Source organism: Cavia porcellus, unplaced genomic scaffold (genome assembly GCF_034190915.1).
Source record: "Cavia porcellus strain 051 isolate PalLab524CR breed Dunkin Hartley unplaced genomic scaffold, mCavPor4.1 scaffold_6, whole genome shotgun sequence".
Classification (NCBI taxonomy): domain Eukaryota; kingdom Metazoa; phylum Chordata; class Mammalia; order Rodentia; family Caviidae; genus Cavia; species Cavia porcellus.
This window is the reverse complement of record NW_026947489.1, coordinates 4,367,550-4,388,027: the sequence shown is the minus strand read 5'-3', so window position 1 is coordinate 4,388,027 and position 20,478 is coordinate 4,367,550. Positions and strand designations below refer to the sequence as shown.

Sequence of the window (20,478 nt, the reverse complement as noted above, 5' to 3'; positions counted from 1 at the left end):
CCTCGACCAGCATAATTTATATTATTTGCTTGCTCTATTATCATCTATATGTATTAAATAGTTTATAATTAAAATATATGCCTATGTTTTAAAAAGTTGTTAGCATATAAAGCCAAGCTGCCTTGGAGATCATCTTCCCCAACCTTCTGATGACTTTGTACCAGAACTAAAACCTCTTCCTCAAGGAAAACACCAAATGGAGGATGATGTGGGTGCAGCAAGGGAGGTGCAACTGGAGGCTCATAGTTGGCTGGGTCAGGGAGTGGACTCTGTCACCAAGCTAGGGGATGCTCCAGGACATGAAGATCAAGTCCCTGAGAACATTTCTCTTACCTCTGTCCGTCAAAAGTCTGAGATGACTTTTTCCTGGACTCATCCCTCAAGGATCAAATTCTGAAGACCACTCCCATCCAGAAGCAAACTTGTGCTGTCAGTGGACCAGGTTCAAGGCATCTGTCTCCACTGGGAACTATAATGGTCAAACTGGTCTGAATACAAAGTACCCCAGGAAGGTAGCCACTGCCATCCAAGGGGTCAACATGCTGGCCAAGTCTGCCACTATTCTGGTGCAGGGAGGCTACTGGGCAAACAAGATTAGCAAGCGCCAGACAGTCCCCTTGTAAGGTGACAGGCCACTGTGGCTGTGCATCTGTGGGGTGCATGTGACACCTGCCCCCAGAGGCACTGGTGCCATTTATGCCCTGAAGCTGCTGCAGATGGCTGCAACTGATGACTGTTGTATCTCTGCAGGGGTCGTTTGGCCACTCTGGACATCTACATCAAGTCTACTCTGGCTGCCATCTCCAAGACCTACCCTACCTGACACCTGACCTCTGGAAAGTGACAATGTTCACCAGATCTCCCTACCAGGAATTCACTGACCATCTTGTCAAAACCCACAAAGGAATCTCTGTCCAGAGGACTCAAGCTTCAGCAGCAGTTACAACACTGGGTTTTCACACAAGAAAAGTGAGGTGGACAAAATCTGGAGGAAAAAACTAAGAAAAGATACCCTAATAAGAATATTATAAAATAAATGCAATAAATCCTCTTGCACTAATGGCAATTTTAGACATACTAGTGTCTAAAATAAAACCTTAGGTAATCATACTTTGACCACTGAAGAGACTGGCCCCAATTTCTTAAAATCTAGCATCAACTAGCAATACAGAAAACACAGAACACCTCCACCTCTTCTCCTAGGAATGCCTTGTCAAATTTAGCACATGCAATAAATTAAGGCTACAGTAGGCCTTGGCACACTGTCCATGCTGACACCTAGTCTTGCTTATTTCTACTTAAAATTACTTTTATTCTAAAGTCCAGAAAAATTACTGACCATACTATACACAGCTCAGGAGCCCACTATTGGTAAACAGGCTACATAAACCACAAGGTAGATCATTCCAGCATTTACAAATGCCTAAACATGCCCATGGGAAAACGCACATAATGGGTGTGCACTCACACACAAACATAAATTGTACTCTTCTCAGAATCCTCAATCCAGGCATAAAGACATTACTGGCTTTCACTTGAGATAAGTAACTCCCACCTATTCCCCACTTGAGATTCACCTACTTTTAAGTTCACCCCTTCCTATCTTTCATTTGTTCCAAAAGATTTAAGAGGAGTTTTCAGGGCAAGGGTAAAAAACAGAATCCCATACTGCGTTAAATAGGACTATAAAGCCTTTTTCAATTGTAAGATTATTTGAAATTGCAATAATTATACATGATGATCTGAAATGTAGAAATAGCTAAAATGCAATTTAAGTTTATCACAAACTAAAACTAAATTCCTCCAATATATTTCAATAATACAATCCATTTCAAGACACATTTCCATCTATCAAGTACAGTATATTCCTATCTTAGCACACTTTAGCTGTTTAGTTTCCAGTTTTCCAATCCCAACTGTTTACATCTGTTTAAGGTTACAGAGACAGCACTGTGGACACTGCCTGAGTGAACAGGCTTAGTTAGAGAACCTTCTCATCTCTTAAAAACTCTGAATTTGGATCTTAAATGGCATATTTTCCACAACCAACACTGAACGCATGGTCATGCTCACTTCAAAATGGTAGGAAAGAAACATGCTACCCAATTAATCTTCTGTAAAATAGGATTTATCAATTAATGTCAGCTACAACAGGAACTCAACAGACAATTTTTAGCTCCCAAGCAAAACTAAAATATTTAACTTTAAGTAGCATTATTTATAGTACACTGCATGATTAGCAAAGCTGGTACACACACACACGCAGAGGCACAATAAATAAAATTCTCAAGAAGAAAGTACTAAAATTATTAAAAAGCTGGAAATAACCCTTATTTCCTTCTATGGCTCATTAGCTTTATGCATAAAACACCGCTGGGCATTTTCAGTCTTTCTCTTCCAAATAACAGCATTTTGCTTAACACTTGCTAACAGGGAAGTATTTGTTAGAAATATGAAAAAACAACTCCTATAGTGGTAGCTGCAGTGCTTAAAGTATCAACAAAGAAGAAAACAATGCATTTCAGACAGGAAGCTACAGAGTGCAAGAAAGTAATGAAACTTGAGGGTTGTAGATACTCCAATAGTAGCTTGAAATGGACAGGCCATTCTTTTGGACAAGAAACAAAAGTTATCACATGAAAAGAACCTGCATGGATATACTGAGCCGACAGCTTTGAAATTCCTGTGCAACACGACTTGTTAACTGGCAAAAAGAATATCCTGAAGGTACAGAAGGCCAAAAAATACAGAGCAGCTAAGAAGAACAGGCTTACACCCCATCCAAGCAAAAGGTTTTTATCCTAGTTGTGTAAGAAGTGTTGAAGGCTGACATACAACTTAGCTGCTTTTGCTTACAATACAGATGCTGACTTCAATAAACAAAATCTCTTACACAACTCTCATACACGATACAGATGCAATGCCTTATAGTAAATTCTTGTTCAGAGCTGCTGTATGGTTCTGTCCTCTAAAAGCTTTTCTATTTAAATCTTATAATTTAAATGGTTAAATTTTATGATTTGTTTGTCATTCATCAATTATCACAAGAGGTTAAGCTGAACAAATTACAAAAGGAATTTGTATCAATAACATGAAGTACAACTAGCATCTACTGTTTATATGTAGTTAACAAATTTAAAATCACATTCATAGAACGTAAATTTCAGAAAAACAGTATTTCTAAAAATGATGATTTAAAATGTCAACAGAGAGAGGCATAAAAATTTACCAAGGTTCCAATTACCTGTCTACTACAAATCGATCTGTTTTCATGCTCAAATCACTGAGTTAGTTATAAGGTCATTTTGCGCAATTTATACTGTGTACTTTTTTTGAAAGCAAATCAAAAATCACATTTGAAAAGGATAATCCTCTCACACAAAGCAAGTATCATCTTCATTAGACAGAACAAAGACACAAAAAGCTAACTGACCTGCTATACCTGACCAACTAGGAAGCTAGGGCAGACAGATGAGCCCAAGATGTTCTGATCCCAAATTAGTGTGCTCCCTCCTCCATCTCAACTGTCCTGGAGCCTTTGTTCACTGAAACTGTTGAAACTCTGAAGCACGTAAATGTAAATTTTAAGGCAGTCAGTCACAAATATTAGAATCAACACTAACAATTGACTTCTAGATAAATCTGATGTGCAAAGAGCAGTGTTAAGAAAACCACTAACTTTACTTCATTCTCAGTATGAGCTTTCCAAATTATTATCCGTACTAACTAGAATGTACTGGTTTGATAACTTAGATCAAAGCATTTTAAGATTAAATGAAAATGAAAGCTGCCAAAGAAATTTTCTGTGTCCTTATTAGTAAATCACTTTATTTTCCATATAAGGAGTTTATATAGCAACTTTATTTCAAACACTTTATCTCTGGATATAAATTTCTGGAAGATTAACATCAATTATTCCTACTTAGTGTAATTTTACTTCACTTCCCTTATCACAAGAAACAAAGGTGGTCCACTGGTGGCAGGGTGTGAAGGCTCCCTTCTATCAGCCCTGCAGTACACAGTAAAATGCCTGCGCAGAGGTGGTGGGAAGCTTCCTACCTACTTCCTGCCTAAGACGGGAAGCACTGAAACACTACTGTGTGACACAGAAAGCGGTGTTATGGGAACCAGCTTCCAGATGACAGGCAGTGTGCTTTTTTTTTTTGTCCCAGGTAACCTGGCTTAACTCATAGTAGCTGCAGTAAATACCCAGTAAGTGTTGGCTGATCTTTTGCTAATTTCCTGAAAATAAATTCAAGCATACTCCAACGCTGTGGTCTGAATATGTCCAATCAAAATTCCTGTGTTGAGGGGCTGGGGATTTAGCTCAGCGGCATAAGCGCCTGCCTTGCAAGCAGGCAGTCATGAGTTCGATCCCTGGTACCGATAAAAAGGAAAAAGACCAAAAAAAAAAATAAAAAACAAAATTCCTGTGTTGAAAACCTAACTCCCAACCCCTTCCAGGAGATGCAGCTTTAGGAAGAATTTGCCCTGATAAACAAGGCCAACAGAGAGGCCTCTACTCTCCCACCACGCGAGGTTACAATAAAAAGGGAACCAAGAAGAAAGTGGACCCTCAACAGACACCCACAACTTTGCCAGCACCCTGATCTTTAACTTCTCAGCCTCCAGAACCATAAAAAAGTATCTGTTAAATTTTCTTTTCTTTTTTTCTTTCTATAAGCTACCCAGTCTCGGGTATTTTGTATAACTGCCCAGAGTAGGACATATGGTATCAAACTCCTTGGTAAACATTAGCAGTCCTTGTCCTTTAAGAGGAAGTTCACAATAAAAAACAAAACAAAAGAAATATAAAGCAGAAAGTGCAGGCCACTACATACAAGGTGCTTGAAAGCTACACAGGAAAACAAGGGGACCAAGATGATTTCTAAGGTGATCCCGAGTGCCTATACAGTATATTAGGAATTTTACATACCTTCATCCTCACACATCTGAGGTAATTTCACCATCCTGTTTCACAGATAATAAAACTGCAGCACATGAAAATTTAAAACAGGCTAATTACAAAAACTACTTCCACTGCACATAACATGACAGCCCTGATTACATTATCTTTATATTGGCCAGTGATGGGGAAACTCAAAAACCAGCCAAAACTGTTGCCCTGAACTCTAATGAAAAGAACAACTAGTATCTTTTTTATACAACTTTATGGCTCACACACTACTTAAAGACTACTTCTGAAAATTTATTTTCATTCACAAAAATCACAAAACTAATTTTAATACCTGCATATTCATTTAATATGTTTCTATATTTAGTCTATTCAGTACAAGTAAATAAACATGATTGGAATATATAAACAGTCATCATTTAAGAAAACATACATTTGGAAACACCATTTCAAGAGCTTGGGCAGGAAAACAGGAAAACTTAGTTTTTAGGTAAAGCCCTGATTACAACACTGAGAGAAATAATTATAAAATTTTTGTACAGTGAAGGTGACTGAACCGAAATGCTCTAAAGTTTAAGAAATAAAATTGATTATTGTAAGTCAAAGACATTGTCAGCACCCAATGAATCCTATTAAACGTAGTGAACAAGGAGGATGAGAAAATGTTTTCTTCACAGGACAGACTTTTAGCTATGAAAAAGGGAAGACTTAAGATAATAAAAGCAGCCTCCAAAACCTCTGAAAAAGAAATCAACACACAGTTACTCTGTATCTGTGTATAAAGTTTAACTCCCAGGGGGTGGGGACAATGTCCAAATAAGATAATCTGTGTACTACTGAGCACACTAATGCTAGTAAAATATTGACACAATAAGACTTCCATAACTTGCATTCTAATTAATTCTTTGTATTTTTGCTGTTGCCTCTGTATATGTCTATAAATATCCAAAGACTGTATATTATTTCTTGACGCTATCTCTTATTTTGTGGTCAACTTCGTTTTCTGGTTTTGGTCAGAATGACATGTTTAAAGGCATCTAAATCTAAGAAGGTCATCTTTAGGATTTATTAGCAGCAGCATTAGTATTGTATTCATTTCATTTAAAATGCGGTATTTTAGATTTAAAAGCATGTACTAATTCCAAAGCTAGGCCTACTAGCCTTTCCAAGACAATTTTCTTTTCATGTCTCATAAATTCTAAATTTATGATTTACCAAATAATCTCAACTTTTCATCCTAGTTACTATATTTATTCAACAGGATTTATCGGGCACCTGCATGAGTTTGTAACTTTTTTAACATCTGTATTCCTTAAACTTTAGATCATTTCAAATCCTGTTCCTTCTGCAAAAAAAAAAAACAAAAAACAAAAAATTACAGAATAATCTACTGTTTTTCTCAATACTAAAAGTAGTGGAGTGACTCAAAATTATGGATCATAGCCATATTCTTTCATGAGTGAAGATTAAACCATAGATCCCATATGCTATGTAGTTTACATTTGAAAAGCACGGTAGCTACTTAATAGATATAATCAGACTTTGTACTATTTCTATTTTGACACGCTCACAGGAAATCATAAAAAAAAATTAAGACTCAATTACCTTTTGAGGCTTCTAAATGAACCAATGCATTAAAAACCTTGCTTTTCGTTTAAGCGCTAACGCACTTGGTACATTCAGCTCTGGCTCTACCAACAAAAGCCTCCCCACCAAGAAGAGCAAAGGGTCCTTTCCCTTTTAGAGTTGAAGAGGAGGGGCACTACTTGCAGTCGTGCATCTAAATTTAAAAGAGCAGTCTCTGGCAAACCCAGTAACTCACGTTAACTCCAGAGTCCCGGTGACCAGCAGCACGAGTAATCTGCAAACACAATCCCTGAGCTTGACACACCACTCCACTCGCCCTCCCTCTCCATCAATCCACCCCCAAAAACCCCAACCCACTAAGCACTAGTCTAAATATGTCTTCCCCCAGATAACCAGCAACCTCAAAGATGCCTCTGAAGGATCTGCCCCTTCCCCGCCCCGGGCTTCGGCTGGCTCGGCGACCCCGGCTCGGTCGAGGCCCAATCTCGGCGCCCCGCGTGCACACCCCGCCCAGGTCCACTCGGGTGCCCTCGGGTAACCAAGCCCCTGCGCGCCGGGCCGGGCTGACAGTTAAAGCGCGGCCACCTGGGCCCGCTCAAGGGCCCGGCCCCGACTTCGCTCCGGCGGGCGGGAAGGAAGGCGCCCACCCGGCAGGGCCGCCCGGGAGCGGCGGGGGCGAAGGGCGAGGCGGAGGAAGCGCGCCCGCCGGGCCCGTCCCAGCGACACTGACCTGTCGTCGCCCCCGCGCCTGGGATGCGGCCTCTCGGGTCGTAGTCGCCCTCGCCCGCCGCCTCCGCCCGCCACCGCCCCTTTCCCGGTCGCTGCCGCCACCGCCGGGGCTCATACGGGACCCGCGCCTTCTCCGGGAGCCGGGGCCGGGACGCGGCGCGCCTGGGCCGCCGAGAACCCGGCGCTCGTCGCCAGCCGCCGCTGTCGTGCGCGCCGAGGGGCTGCGGAGCCCGCCTGGCAGGGGCTGCAGGCCGCGGGCGACGCGAGGAGTCGCCGAAGGTCGGCGGAGGCGAAGCCAAGCCGGCGGCGGATGGCTGCGCGGCGGCAGGGCGCACGAGCGAGCGCGGGGTGGCGTGTCGCGGTCTCGGCCGAGGGGGAGAGGGCCCTGTCGTCTCCTGGAGTCACCCCGAACCCAGCGCCACCATCTTGGGAGAAACACGGATCTCGCGACCGCGGCGCAAGACGGGAGGACTGGCTGGGCGGGCCGACAATCCCGGCAGGCAGCGCGCACCGCCCATCCGGGCGGAGGCTCCGGGCCGAGAGCAGAGGACGCCAGGCGGGGCGGGGCGTACGCGGGAGGGCGCTGCGCTCGGCCCCGCCCCCGCCGAGCGACCCTGGCCCCCTCCCGCTTTCCGTCGCCGCCGGCGCAGGGGCGGGTGGGAAGGGGACCAGGGAGCCCGCGGCGCCGCCGGCCCGGCAGGGTGGCCGCCATCTTGGAAGTGGGCAAGGGGCGCGCACTCACCTTTCGGCCTGGGCAGTGTGTGGCCAAGCAGAAGGAACCAGGGACGCCTCGCAAGCCCCCAACACTCCCAGGAGGACCGAAGCGTACCCGTGGCCCACCCTGCTGAAAACCGCCTCCGCTTTCACTGGGGGGCGGGTCGGCTCCGGGTGCCGGCCGAGGCCGCGTGCATGGGTTCAAGCCCGGGCGGCGCGGAAGCCCTCGGTCCAGCAGCCGACCTGACCGCTAGCTGCTGCGCAGCGCTGCCCCGGGAACCAGGGCACGGTGACCCGAGCGTGCGGCCAGCTTTCCGAGCCCAAGGTCATCGGCCGAGGCCTGCTGCCCACGCAGAACGCTGCAGCCCTGGCCCGGGCGCGGAGGAGCGGCCCCGCGGCGGGCGGCGCAGGCAGGCGCGGGAGAAGGGCCGCGCCGCCGACTCGGGCTAATTTTGATCCGCATGACAGCTGAACCCATTCAGAGCCCTGCGTCATCGTGCTCCACACCAGGGTGGCCGTTTTATTAAAAGGAGGTTCTGGTGCGTCCAACGCTTGCTGGCCGAGTTGCGATCCCTGACAAGTCATGGCTTTTATGGTTTGCCAGTGTGCGGAGAAGCCCTTAAAACACCGAGTGACACACCGGTCACCCCATCTTCACATTGTTCCCATCGGGAGCGACGCATAGACATGCACTTTATAACCGGCACGCCTGCTTTCCAAAGGCTGGGGTACAGCAGCACCCATAGCCAACTCCAAAAAATCAACCAACTGTACAACAGAAGCAAGAGAATTGAAGTTCTAGGAAAGCTGAAGGCAAATGACAGTGTTAACCCATATCTGATTTTGCAGTATTTTTAAAATATTTTCATTTCTCCCTCAATAGAGGTTCACATCTGGGAGCTTTACTATTAAAGCTCATGGAAAGAACTAGTCAGAATAATAATGCTTTAAGGGTGTATCTTTGCAAGTTATTAAAAGAAAAGTGAGGATGAAAACTTATGAGACTTTATTAGAATACGAGCAAACCAGTGGAGAGAGTTTTAAACCATTCGACTTCTAACTGGAAACAGACTGAATAAATGAAATGTAGTTTTATAGTAGAAGTATCAAAATGAACCAAAATCTATGGCTTCTAAAATGATTAAAGAGACCAAGAGAAACAATATTGCTGTTAGATGTCATAAAGTCTCTCCAGTTCTTTACTAAAATCAAGGGGAACCCAATTCCTACTAGAAATCTGGAAAAATTACCTACCGTCCTTTTTCGTTCATTAATGCTAACTTCTGACAAGTGACACTAGGGTTAAACTTGGTTAAGGAGCTCACTCTTTTTTGATTTATCCATTTCAAATTTAGAAATGTTTGTTGGTACAAATTACCCGCATTTGTATTGCCTGGAATTCACAGAATCACAGCAGTGTTCCACCTCCACATGTATCAGCTGAGGAACATTTTTCTACCATGTCAGAGCTGTACATTTTCTTCAGGTATGGTCTCCCACACAAACAATTTAGTATCTAAGTGTGCAGTAAATTCTCTAGACTCCTTGTGCTAATAAGAGTCGTTTCTAATAATTTTCTCATTTCGCCTGCTGAGTAAACAAAGCAGTTTAATTGTGTAAGCACATGGATTTGTTCCTTGAACAAACTTTGAACTTCTCCTGTTTACCTAGAACTGTGCCAGGCCTTGAAAAACAGTAAAAGATCAAAAATCTCTCTCCCTGCCTTCAAGAAATCAGTTCAAAAGGAAGTAAACTATGTATACTTTTTCAGCGATTAGGAGGGTTGTCTACTAGTATGTATCTACTAATCCCCACAAGCTTTTTAAAATGAAACATTCTGCCCTAGACTGCTGGTGCATCTGGTTTTTTGACAGAGCTATTTTGTTGCTCAAGGTTTCTTGATGTGAATCACAGCGGATGAATAAAAGTGCAAAACCTTTTTTTTTTTTTTTTAATTCCCCAGCATACCCCAGGATCAGAAATCCGAGTCTGGAGAAGAGCAACAGCTTAGATAGGACGATATCCACTGTCACTGTTTTTAGGCCTCATCAAAATAATAACATATTTAACCATTGTAAGACCTTAAGCTTTCAGTATCTGAGTAACCCCTGCTATTCAAGAAATACTACTGAAGTAAAGTTAGCTCCATGAAGAACAGCCTGGCATGTACGCGCTTTAAAAAGCAAATTTTTTTGGTGGCACTAGAGATTGAACCAGGGCTTTTGCACCAGGCTGCATTTGTTTTTAATTTAATCTTTTTATTTTTAAAATTTTTTTACTTATTGTGAGACAGGTCACTAAATTCTCCAGGTCTGGCTCAGATTTGTGATCCTCTTGCCTCATCTCTCTGAAACACAGTCAAAACTTTGGGAGTCCTAGTAGTAGTACTATTGTGTATTTCATTATTAATGTATATCATTATTTATCATTACGCATGTCAGGTATGCTTGCCTTCATGCCTAGTCTGTGTAAATTTGATTCCTCCTGACTTAAGATATGAACCATTTTTTCTCCTTTCTACAGCTAATATTTTTTTCACAGGGTTAGGTTGTTCACCTCAAGACTCTACCCTGTTGCTCTTTCTCCTATCAATAAGTTTTCCACCTTTTGTCCCCAGTTTTGTTTTGGAGATAGGGTCTCCCTATGTAGTGCAGGCTGGCCTGAACTCACTTATGTAGCCCAGGCTGACTTTGAACCCAGGGCAGTCCTCCTGCCTCAACCTCCCAAGTGCTAGCATCATACAGGTGTGTGCCACTGTACCTGGCTTGTCCCCTCTTTAAAAAGCTGTCTGTGTGTGTCTGGGTCCCCATTTTCTCCCAAATTCCTGTTCGACACCTAAAATTTACCACCTGTCTCTTTTTTACTGTTTAATTACTTGTATCAATGTCAGATTTTCATAATAGCCAAATACACAGTCTTTCCAATTTCCAGAGTATCTAACCATGGCCTCCTGGGAACTGCTGCTTTGGTCCCACGACTACATTTTCTCCTCTAGCTTTTCTTGCTGTCTTGGGCCACTCTTCCTCTAGTCTCTTACACAGACTCCTCTGCCTGTCCAACTTTGGTTGCGTCTTCCAGGTCGTGCTCTAAAAAGCAGAGGTAGGCCTGAAGTTGGCATGCACCTGCAGTTGGAACTGTTCAAGAGGGTGAGTAAAGAGACTGTTGGAGTTCAAGAGTTCAGGGCCAGCCTAGGCAGCATAAGAAATGAAATGCCCCTTCCCATTTCCCTTTGTTCCTTTCTGGAGATTGGAATGTGGCTGTATTAATGAGCTATGTTGGAGGGTTTGAATGATATCCTTTCCAAAATTCATTTTAAAGTTTAATCCCCATTATGGTGGTGTTATAAGGCAAAGCCTTTGGGGAAGTAATTACATCATAAGAGATCTGCCCTGGTGAACAGATTCATGTTCTTGTAAAAAAAGCTGGGAGGGGCAAATGTGGTGGCACACACCATTAACCCCATCACAGGATTGCTGTGTGTGTGAGTCCAGCCTGGGCTACACCGTGAGTTCAAGTCTAGCCTGAACTATATAGGAAGACCCTGTCTCAAAAACCCCCTACTTCCCCCCCAAAAAAGAGCTAGAAGGAACTACTTTGACCCCTCCTTTGTCCTTCCATCACATGAAGACGCAGCATACCTTCACTGCGGAGGACACACAGGGCACCACCCTGGAAATGGAGTGGCACTTGTCAAAACAGAGTCCCGTGGTGCAGCAGAAGATGCCCCTCCCATTGAGTACACTCAGTCTGTTCGTTGCCCAGGTAACAGTTCCTGTTCCAGTTCCTGTTGCTCTTGTTTCTTAGAAACGGCTGTCACTGTGATGCATCCTGTAAGAACCAATCCCCAGCTGACAAGCTTGGACAACTTAGTGAAATCGAGCCTCAAAATGAAAAGAAAGAGGGATTGGGGAGAAAGACAAGAAGACATCTAAACAGAGGCTCAACAGGAGTAACAATGAGCTGTGGAAATACAAAGAGAAAATCTTCTGGACAACGAAGGCCCAAAGGCAAAAAGGCCCCTTGAGCTACTTAGCTCGAGCTAGGAAGATGCCACACTAGTGTGAGAGAAGGGAGAGGTGAAGGAGGGTGCTGAGCAGTCGCATGTGGTGCTAGTCAGGGTTCCTAGTGTGAAAGATCTGGGCGGTCACTGCCTGTGCCTGAAGACCCTGGAAGGGTTAGAGAGGCCGTGAGGTCCAGCCTGCAGAAATCACTCCAGCTGCTGCTTGAAGAATGGACCCAGAGCGTGTGAAGGAAATGCTCAAGGCTGACGCTTGGCCAGGTCCTGTAAATGGGGCTACACACTATTATGAGTCCTATTATTGTTGCTGATCATCATTATTAGAATATCACTTCCCCCTTGTAAAATTGCCAGGCCACCACCTTTCTTTTTAGTCCCTTAATGTTCCTGAACTGGGCCTTGAGTTCCACAAGGGCAGGGCCGTATTACTCCATCCACTCTTTTACCCAGCACCAGGAATGTCTTCCCTGCAGGGTTCATGGAAGAAACATGATCACATTGCTTACTTTTGGGACGCCTGTCAGTAGCTCTCCGTGGCCTTCTGAATAGGGTGTGGGGGAAGAGCAGTGCCTGCCTCCCTTCCACGCCTGTCTGCCCACATGCCCCTGAGCCCCTTGCCCATGCAGTATTTACACCCCGAGAGCCTCTCAGGGTCATTTTGCATATGACCTCACGTTTGGGCGGGTCCAGAGAAGCCACTTGGATCTGCTCAAGCGGGGTTATTTCCCAGGCCTCTGTGCTGCTGTGGCTTCTCCCCTCCTTCCTTCCCGTCAGCTCCGCTTAAGCTTCCTGAAAGAGAGGACACCCAGACTTCCTGTGTTCCCGATGCCTGTGCAAATAGCTGAGATGGGAGTGAGTGTGAGCAGAGGTAAAGGAAAGGGGAGAAAAGTAAGAACTAGACCAGCATGCCAAGTAGGACCCATTTACCCAGCCAGATGGTGTCTCTTGGGATATGTCACCCTTCAGCTACCTCGAGTTATAAAGGGGACAGGGTGCCTGCTTATGCAATTCAGCACGGACAGCAAAGTCATGCAAACTAGCTTACTGCAGAAAGTCTCTACTTGTGAACACCAATAACCACGAAGCGATATGAAAAGTCTCTTAGAACCGCAGTACACGAATCAAATATTTGAGGATTCAACCAGTTCCGCTAATTGCAGGTATAGCCTAGGCTACATAAGAAATCAACCAACCTGGAAGCTCTGTCAGCTCGGGCTTTACCCTTGGCCATTTCGGTCTCCTCCTGCCTGCCTTGGTCCAGCTGGAGAGTAGGTGGGGAAGGAAAGCGTCTCATTGAGCACCAGCTGCTGCCGCTGCTAATCTGAGCTTACTGAATAAAACAGTTCCATTCAAATCAGTGAACAACCCCGAGGAATCTTCTCCTTCTGATAAGTGTATCATTTGAGTTCTTTGAAATCATTCAAACGTACATATGTCTATTCTCAATTTAAACGTGTTGTGTATACTGACTTTAACAGGGATTCTGATGAAAGAGTTTTTAAACTAAGGACATACACCAGTTAAATAAATCTTGATGTTAAAAGCAATGCAGACATTACTCATTGCTTTACTTTGGGGTCTGCTAAAGAAAACGTTTGAGGAAGATTAATGAATATTGTTTGCAATAAGTGTTTTTAAGGGTTTCTTGAAGCATGCAGAATACAGAATTCTGCTATTAGAATAATAAATTTTGCTTTGTGGACTCTTGACATTGCTTCAAACAATTCTATTCTTAAAGCTTTCCTTCTGGTTGTTTTGTAATATTAAACTAGCAGTGTAAGATATGACTATCATCCATGACAAAGTATTTTCTATTTCTTCTAAGTTCAATGTCTTCTCTTGCTTTTGTTACATTTTTGAAATACATAGTGATAATACCCATTCTAGGGAATTTGTACCTGTAAACGATGTATTTGGCTTCTTCTTCTTTCCCATTCCCCTCCCCTCTCTTCATCTCCTCTTCCCCTCCTTATTTAGAAAAACTTTGTTTCCATTTTTGCTTCTGTTCTCTTTTTTCCTTGTCTATTCCCTTGTTTCCTCCTCCCTATCCCTTGTTCTTTCTATTTGAAGATTTTCTTCCTGTTTCCCAATATTTATTCTACATTTTGGTCCTTGTGTACACAGTCAGTTTCTCACACCAGAGAAACAATGTAGTATTTAAACATGTGTGTCTGATTAAGAGTGTAGTGTCAAGATGCATCGGTTTAGCTAGAAATATCTCAAGATTATCATTCCTTATGGGTGAGTAGTACTGCATTGTATTTTTAAAAAACCACCTCGCATCTTCTTTATCCATTTACCTATTGATAGGTGTTTGTACTGTTTCCAACATTTAGCTGTTACAAACTGTGCTGTTATCAACATGGGTGTGCATATATCACTGTGGTATGATGCTTTTAGTTCTTTTGGGAAGATACCAAGAAAGGAAATAGCTGAGTCAAATGGTGTGTCTAGTTTTGGTTTGCTGAGGAACCGCCACAGGTTTCACAGGGATGCTCCAGGCTACACGCGCATCAGCAGTAGACAAGGGTTCCTCGTGGAGCCGCCAGAGCATTTGTTATTGGATGATTTCTTTCTCTCTCTCTCTCTCTCTCTCTCTCTCTCTCTCTCTCTCTCTCTCTCTCTCTTTTTGTCTTTTTCCTTTTTATTGGTACTGGGGATCGAACTCACGACTGCCTGCTTACAAGGCAGGCGCTTATGCCGCTGAGCTAAATCCCCAACCCTATTGGATGATTTCTTAATTGTAGCCATTCTTTCTGGAGTGAGATGGAATCTCATGTCATTTTAATTTGCATTTCCCAAATGATCAGTGATATTGAACATTTTTTGGTATATCTTTTGATTTCTACTTCTTCATTTAAGATGTGTCTATTCATCTCAGATGCCCATTTTTGGATTGAGTCTTTGCATTTAGGAGTTCTGATTTTTAAAAATGCCTGAGAAAAAACTGGAAAAAACATTTTCCACTCTGTGAGTTGTCTATTCACTCTGGTGGTGTTTTTTTTTTTTTTTCTGTGCAAAAGCTATTTAAGGTGAGATCCTAGTTGTTGGTTATGTGTGATATTCCTGTGCCACTGAGGTTTTGCTCATAAAATCTTTGCTTACACCTGTGTCTTCAGAGTTCTACCTATTCTATCTTCTAGTAGATTAAAAGTTTCTGTTTTAATATTCAGAGCTTTGATCCATTTCAATTCTAGTTTAATGCATGGTGAAAGTTATGAGTTTAGTTTTACTCTTTGGCATGTGGAAAACCAGTCTTCCCAGCACAATTTATTGAGATTATCTTTGTTCCAGTGAATTTGTTTGCTCCTTTTGTCAAAGAAAAGTTACCTGAGTGTGTTTGGAGTTGCTTTGGTATCTTCTGTTCCATTGACCCTCAGGTGTGTTTTTTGCCAGTTATCTTAATGATTTTTTTTTTAAATTACAGTAGCTTTGTAGTATATTCTGTGAGGTATGCTATTGATTTTTTGCATTAAATCTGTATAACAGTTTTAGAGTTATGGCCATTTTCACTAGACTGGTTTTTGTTACCTGAGAATAAGAGATCTCCATCCACTTTCTGTTCTCTTCCATTTCCTTTTTCAGAGTACTGTAGTTTTTAATGTAAATGTTTTTTACTTCTTCCATAGATTGATTCCTAGATTCTTTTTTCTTTCTTTCTTTGGATGCTGTTGTGAAACGTGTTGTTTCACTAATTTTTCTCTCAGTGAGTTTGTTATTTTTGTACAGAAGGCTACTGATTTTTAAAGTTTGAACTTGTATCCTGATGTAATTTGATTATCAATTCTAGAAGTCTTTTGATGCAGATTTTGGGGTCTTCTATATAGAGTACCATGGTACCTGCAAACAATGATTATTTGTCTTCTTCCTTTCCTATCGTTACTCCTTTTATCTCTTTCCATTGTCTGATTGGTCTGGCTAATGTTTCCAGAATTCTGCTAAGCAGGAGTGGAGATTGTGGGCATTCTTGTCTTGTTCCTGATCTCATAATGAAAGTTTTTGGTTTTTGACCACTTAGTATGATGTTGGCTGTTAGTTTGTCATAGATGGTTTTTATCAGTTTGAGATGAAGACTATCTATTTCAATTTCCTGTAGAGTTTTTATCATCAAGGGATGTTTAGCTAATGATGGTGTGATTTTTGTCCTTGGCTCTGTTAATATGGTGCATTACGCTTATTGATTTTTATGTGTTTAAACACTCCTGCATCCTTGGGATGCACCCTACTTGGTCATGCTCTTCATGACTTGGTACATTCTGTTTCCCTGGGTCTTATGCAGGAATTTTGTGTCTATGTTCACTAGGGAGACTGGCCTGCAGTTCTCCTTTTTGGTTACATCCTTTTCCGATTTTGTTTTCAGGGTGATGTTTGCTTTCAGGAATGAATTTGGGAGTATTGCTTCCCTTTCAATTTCATTAAAGAGTTTGAGAGTCAATATTTCTTTAAATCTCTTGTAGAATTCAGCAGTGAGTCCATCAGGACCTGGACTTTTCTATGTTGATAATTTTTAAATAACATCTTCCATTTTATTGACTGATATTGGTTTATTTAGAATTTTCATACTTTTGATTCAGCTTTGGTAATTTATATATATCTAGGAATCTGTCAATTTCTTCTGTGTTTTCCATCTTATTGGAATACAGTTTCTTGAAATAGGTATTAATGATCTGGATTTCTGCAGTATGTCTTGTATTTCATCATTTTGATTCCTAATAGCATGGATTTGAGTCTATTCTTGATTTGATGAGGTTGGCTAAGATTTATCAATTCTATTAAACAAAGAACAAACTCTTTGATTTTTGTATTGTTTTCTTAGACTTGATTGCATTAATTTCTGCTCTGATAATATTTCAATGTTAACACAAAGTTCCTGAAAATTAATATATTTCCACAAATTAAATCTGTGCACTCATTTGGTGCAGTGCCTTGAATAAGTCTTCCTAGTTACTACAACGATCCTGGGCCTTATAGCTTCATGAGTTAGAAACCTGCGATCGGAATAGTAGATTAGCAACTTGCTTCTGTCTCACAGCTGAAACCTAGTGGAGCTGGGATTTAAACCTAGGGATAGGGGCTGGGGATTTAGCTCAGCGAACATAAGTGCCTGCCTTGTAAGCAGGCAGTCGTGAGTTCGATCCCTGGTACCGAAAAAGATCAAAAAAAAAAAAAAAAGAAGCTACAAATAAACCTAGGGATGTATGCATTCGTGTGTGTGTGTGTGTGTGTGTGTGTGTGTGTGTGTGTGTTCTTATGGTAGCACTTTACTTCCAATTTTTAATCACTCCACCAACCAAAATCACACTAGCCAAGGTTAGAAGGTGGAATTGTAATCTGGAATAACAGGCCACTGATTCAAACTGAGAAACTGTCTCAGGTATTGGACTAGTGGGAGGGGCTGGAGTACATGTGATCAGAGCATTGTTTTCTAGTAAGAAGATACACGCGGCAGCAGGTAGCCTGGGAAGCATGAAATCTAGGGAGAGGTACTCAGAGCAGCAGCTTTTAATGGCAGTAAGCGGAAATACCTGCTGCATTCAATTGCATTAAGGATTGACTTGGCAGACAAATGAGAATATTTGACACTTTTGGCCTGTATCCTTTGGGGAGTTATTTCCTGGCCTGACTTAATCCAATGATGTCTAGCCCTCTTATTTCAAAATGTCAGGTTTCAATTTTCTCTGGCAAGCCACAAAGTCAATTCTTTGTTTTTAAAATGATTTATGTTAACTTCTGTTCTGGCCCTTATGTGGCTGATCTCAAAATCTGAGCTAAACTCAAAAGGTGAGCTTACTTCTCCTTTTTATTTTTAGTGGCACTTCTTAGTGCACTTCTTAAATGCTCTCAGGGTTAGGAAACTGTCTCTGTCTTCACGTCTTTCTTCTGTGTCTGTGTCTTCAATGTGTACTTTCCTATAAGGACATCGGTCATTTGATTAGGGGGCTTCCTAATTCCAGTGTGACCTTAATTACATCTGCAGTGTAACCGTATCATTCAATAAGGCCGCATGGTGAGCTATGGGGGTTAGGACCGAACATGCGGCATCTTTTCTTGTAGGAAGTAGAAGAAAACTTCAGTCCGTAAGGATTACTACAGTTCACTGTGCAGCTCTGCAGTTCACTGTGCAGCTCTGTTCCGTCTCTTGATTCAGGGAGACGTGGAGGCAATGTTCTCTGTGGTTTACCAGTAGGTTCTCCAAATTCCTGCACTAACCTCTAATCCTTGTAACAACCTCTCTTTAATAGAACAATGATATATTCTTGAAAATATTGAATGGTGAAGAAATATTTGATACAAACCAGAAATCTATAATCGAGTTTGGCACATGGGAATGCTCCTTGCCAGGGTGACTTCTGTGGATCTCAGAAGTGTTTGTTGATTTGGTACTTTTGGTAATCCGTAGGCCTAGGCAACAAAATTTGGGATCTGGGGCCTAATAGGAGAGGGAGTCCCTGGTAAAATTCCATGCTTAGTGATGAGACCCTGAAAGATTAAACCTTACAACTGGGGGCAAACAGAAAGACATCAAAAAGTTTCACCAAATTGCAGGCTTGAAGTCAGGCCTGGTGGTGCATGCCTGTAATTCCAGCACTTGTGAGGCTGAGGCAGGAGGATGGTTGCAAGTTTGAGGCCAGCCTGAGCTACAAAGTGAAATCAAAGTCACCTTAAATTGCATAGTGAGATCCTGTCTCAAAAAAGATCCCCCCCCAAAATTGCAAGCTTGAAATTTACTTAAGTGAGAATGGATTCCTTGTAGCTAAGGTGTACAATGCAAATGGAAGATCTAAATAAGTGATGGACAATTAAAACAATAATACTGTCTGCTAGGATTGATATACATATAAGAAATTAAAATATATAACAACAATTTTCCACAAGTTTGGAGGAGAGGAGTTAGTGTATTCAAATATTCCACAATCCTTTATTAATCCAAAATGGTGGCAAAATTCCTAGAAAATTGTAAGACAAAGACGTAATATAATTTCCACTGTAACTATATAATGATAAGAAAACTTCATTATTGTAAATAACACAGTAATAAAACAGGTCAATACTAAAAAGACAAAAAGATAAAAAAATAAAATTATAAAGTAAGAGATCAAAATAATTTCATCGGTAAATACATTAAATGAAGATGAATTAAATGTTTTCAGATAAGGAAAAATATAAAGACAATAAAACACCGCTATGAATTTTTATATAAGGATTAAAAGAAATAGCAGAAAAAGATAAAGGATGAAAAATTATATACACTAACCAAAAAACAGTTAATATTACTATATTAATACTCTTACATAGTATTGACACATTACATAGTAGCTTATTATATATTACACAATATTTCTGCAACTACTGGAAATACTGAAAAATAACTCGTACACTAACACAAGTTTTATTCAATAAACTTTTAATGCAAAGTCCTAAATAGAGAAAAAGAGAGATGCATCATGACATTTATTTCTTTTTCTTTTTTCTTTTTTTTTTTTTTTGGTATTGAGGTTCGAACTCGGGACCCTCCAGCTGCTAGGCAGGCACTGTGCTGCTGAGCTGTATCCGCGGCCCTGCATCATGACATTCAAAATTTTAATTCAGCCAGTAAATAGAATTGCTTTACATTCTTGTGTCTGCAATAATATGACTTCAAAATACAAAAAACCAAAACGGACACAACTAACACAGACAAATCCACAAAGTAGAACATGCTAATATGCTTCTCTCAGTAGCTGACAAAACAGCCAAAAACTTGGTAAGAATTTAAGGTATTTAACTTCCATAATAAATGCACTACGGCTGACAGGTGTATTCGACAGCTGCTAAATTCTGAGGCTGTGTGTGAGCACTGGAGACCAGGGTCTGAAAGGAGTCAGGACAAGACTCGCGTGGGCTCAGAGTGCAGAATTCCAGTCAGAGGAAGGGGCTGTAACAAGCACAGGCGTGGTTTTCTCTAGAGACATTTACCAGGCTTTGAATTTGCCCAGGGAGGTTAAATAGCTAAGTTCAAGGTACCTAAAGGTAAAGAATTCTAGGCTTACGGAGGCAGAGCATTTTTATCATTTTATTCAAAGGAGGACCGTCTACGAGCACATGTTTTTAAAAGACGGACAAAAAACCCAACGAATGACATGAAAAGTTGAAAGATTTCAACGTAAAATTGAATATATAGAAGAAATTATTTCAATACAGACCTGAAACTGTTAAATATAATTAAATGAACGCTGTAGAAATGAAAAGAATCGTATCTACAATTAAGAACTAGCTGTATGGATTTGAGAACAGGAAAAAAATGTAACAGAAGAAAGAAATAATGAATTTGAAACTAGGTCAGCACAAACTATCAAAACTAAAGACGTGTGAAACGGAAGATAAGAACATGAAGCTTTGTAAAATAAACAATCTAACGCATGTGCAATGTGAATTCCAGTAGAAGAAAAAGGGAAAATGGGCAGAAGGAATGTTTGAAAATATAATGGAAATAATTTCTTCAAGCAGTTGAAATCCATCAACCAACAAATGGAAG

General features: G+C 41.6%; 1 protein-coding gene and 1 pseudogene across 15 annotated transcripts in view; one reads left to right on the top strand and one right to left on the bottom strand.

The window, feature by feature from the left end:
* Nucleotides 1-8,156, bottom strand: part of Ube3a (ubiquitin protein ligase E3A) — a 113,328-nt gene extending 105,172 nt beyond the window's left edge. For 6 of the 15 annotated variants that reach the window (XR_010047759.1, XM_063249539.1, XM_063249542.1 and 3 more), the window contains exon 1: nt 7,233-7,623. The gene's annotated coding sequence lies outside the window, so the exon portion shown is untranslated. Of the gene's footprint in view, nt 1-7,232; nt 7,628-7,973 lie in introns of those variants that run through there. The other 9 variants (XM_063249531.1, XM_063249534.1, XM_063249532.1 and 6 more) reach the window with 4 other exon arrangements.
* On the top strand, nt 288-1,045 carry LOC100730786 (small ribosomal subunit protein uS5-like; annotated as a pseudogene).
* Nucleotides 8,157-20,478: the final 12,322 nt, after the last annotated feature.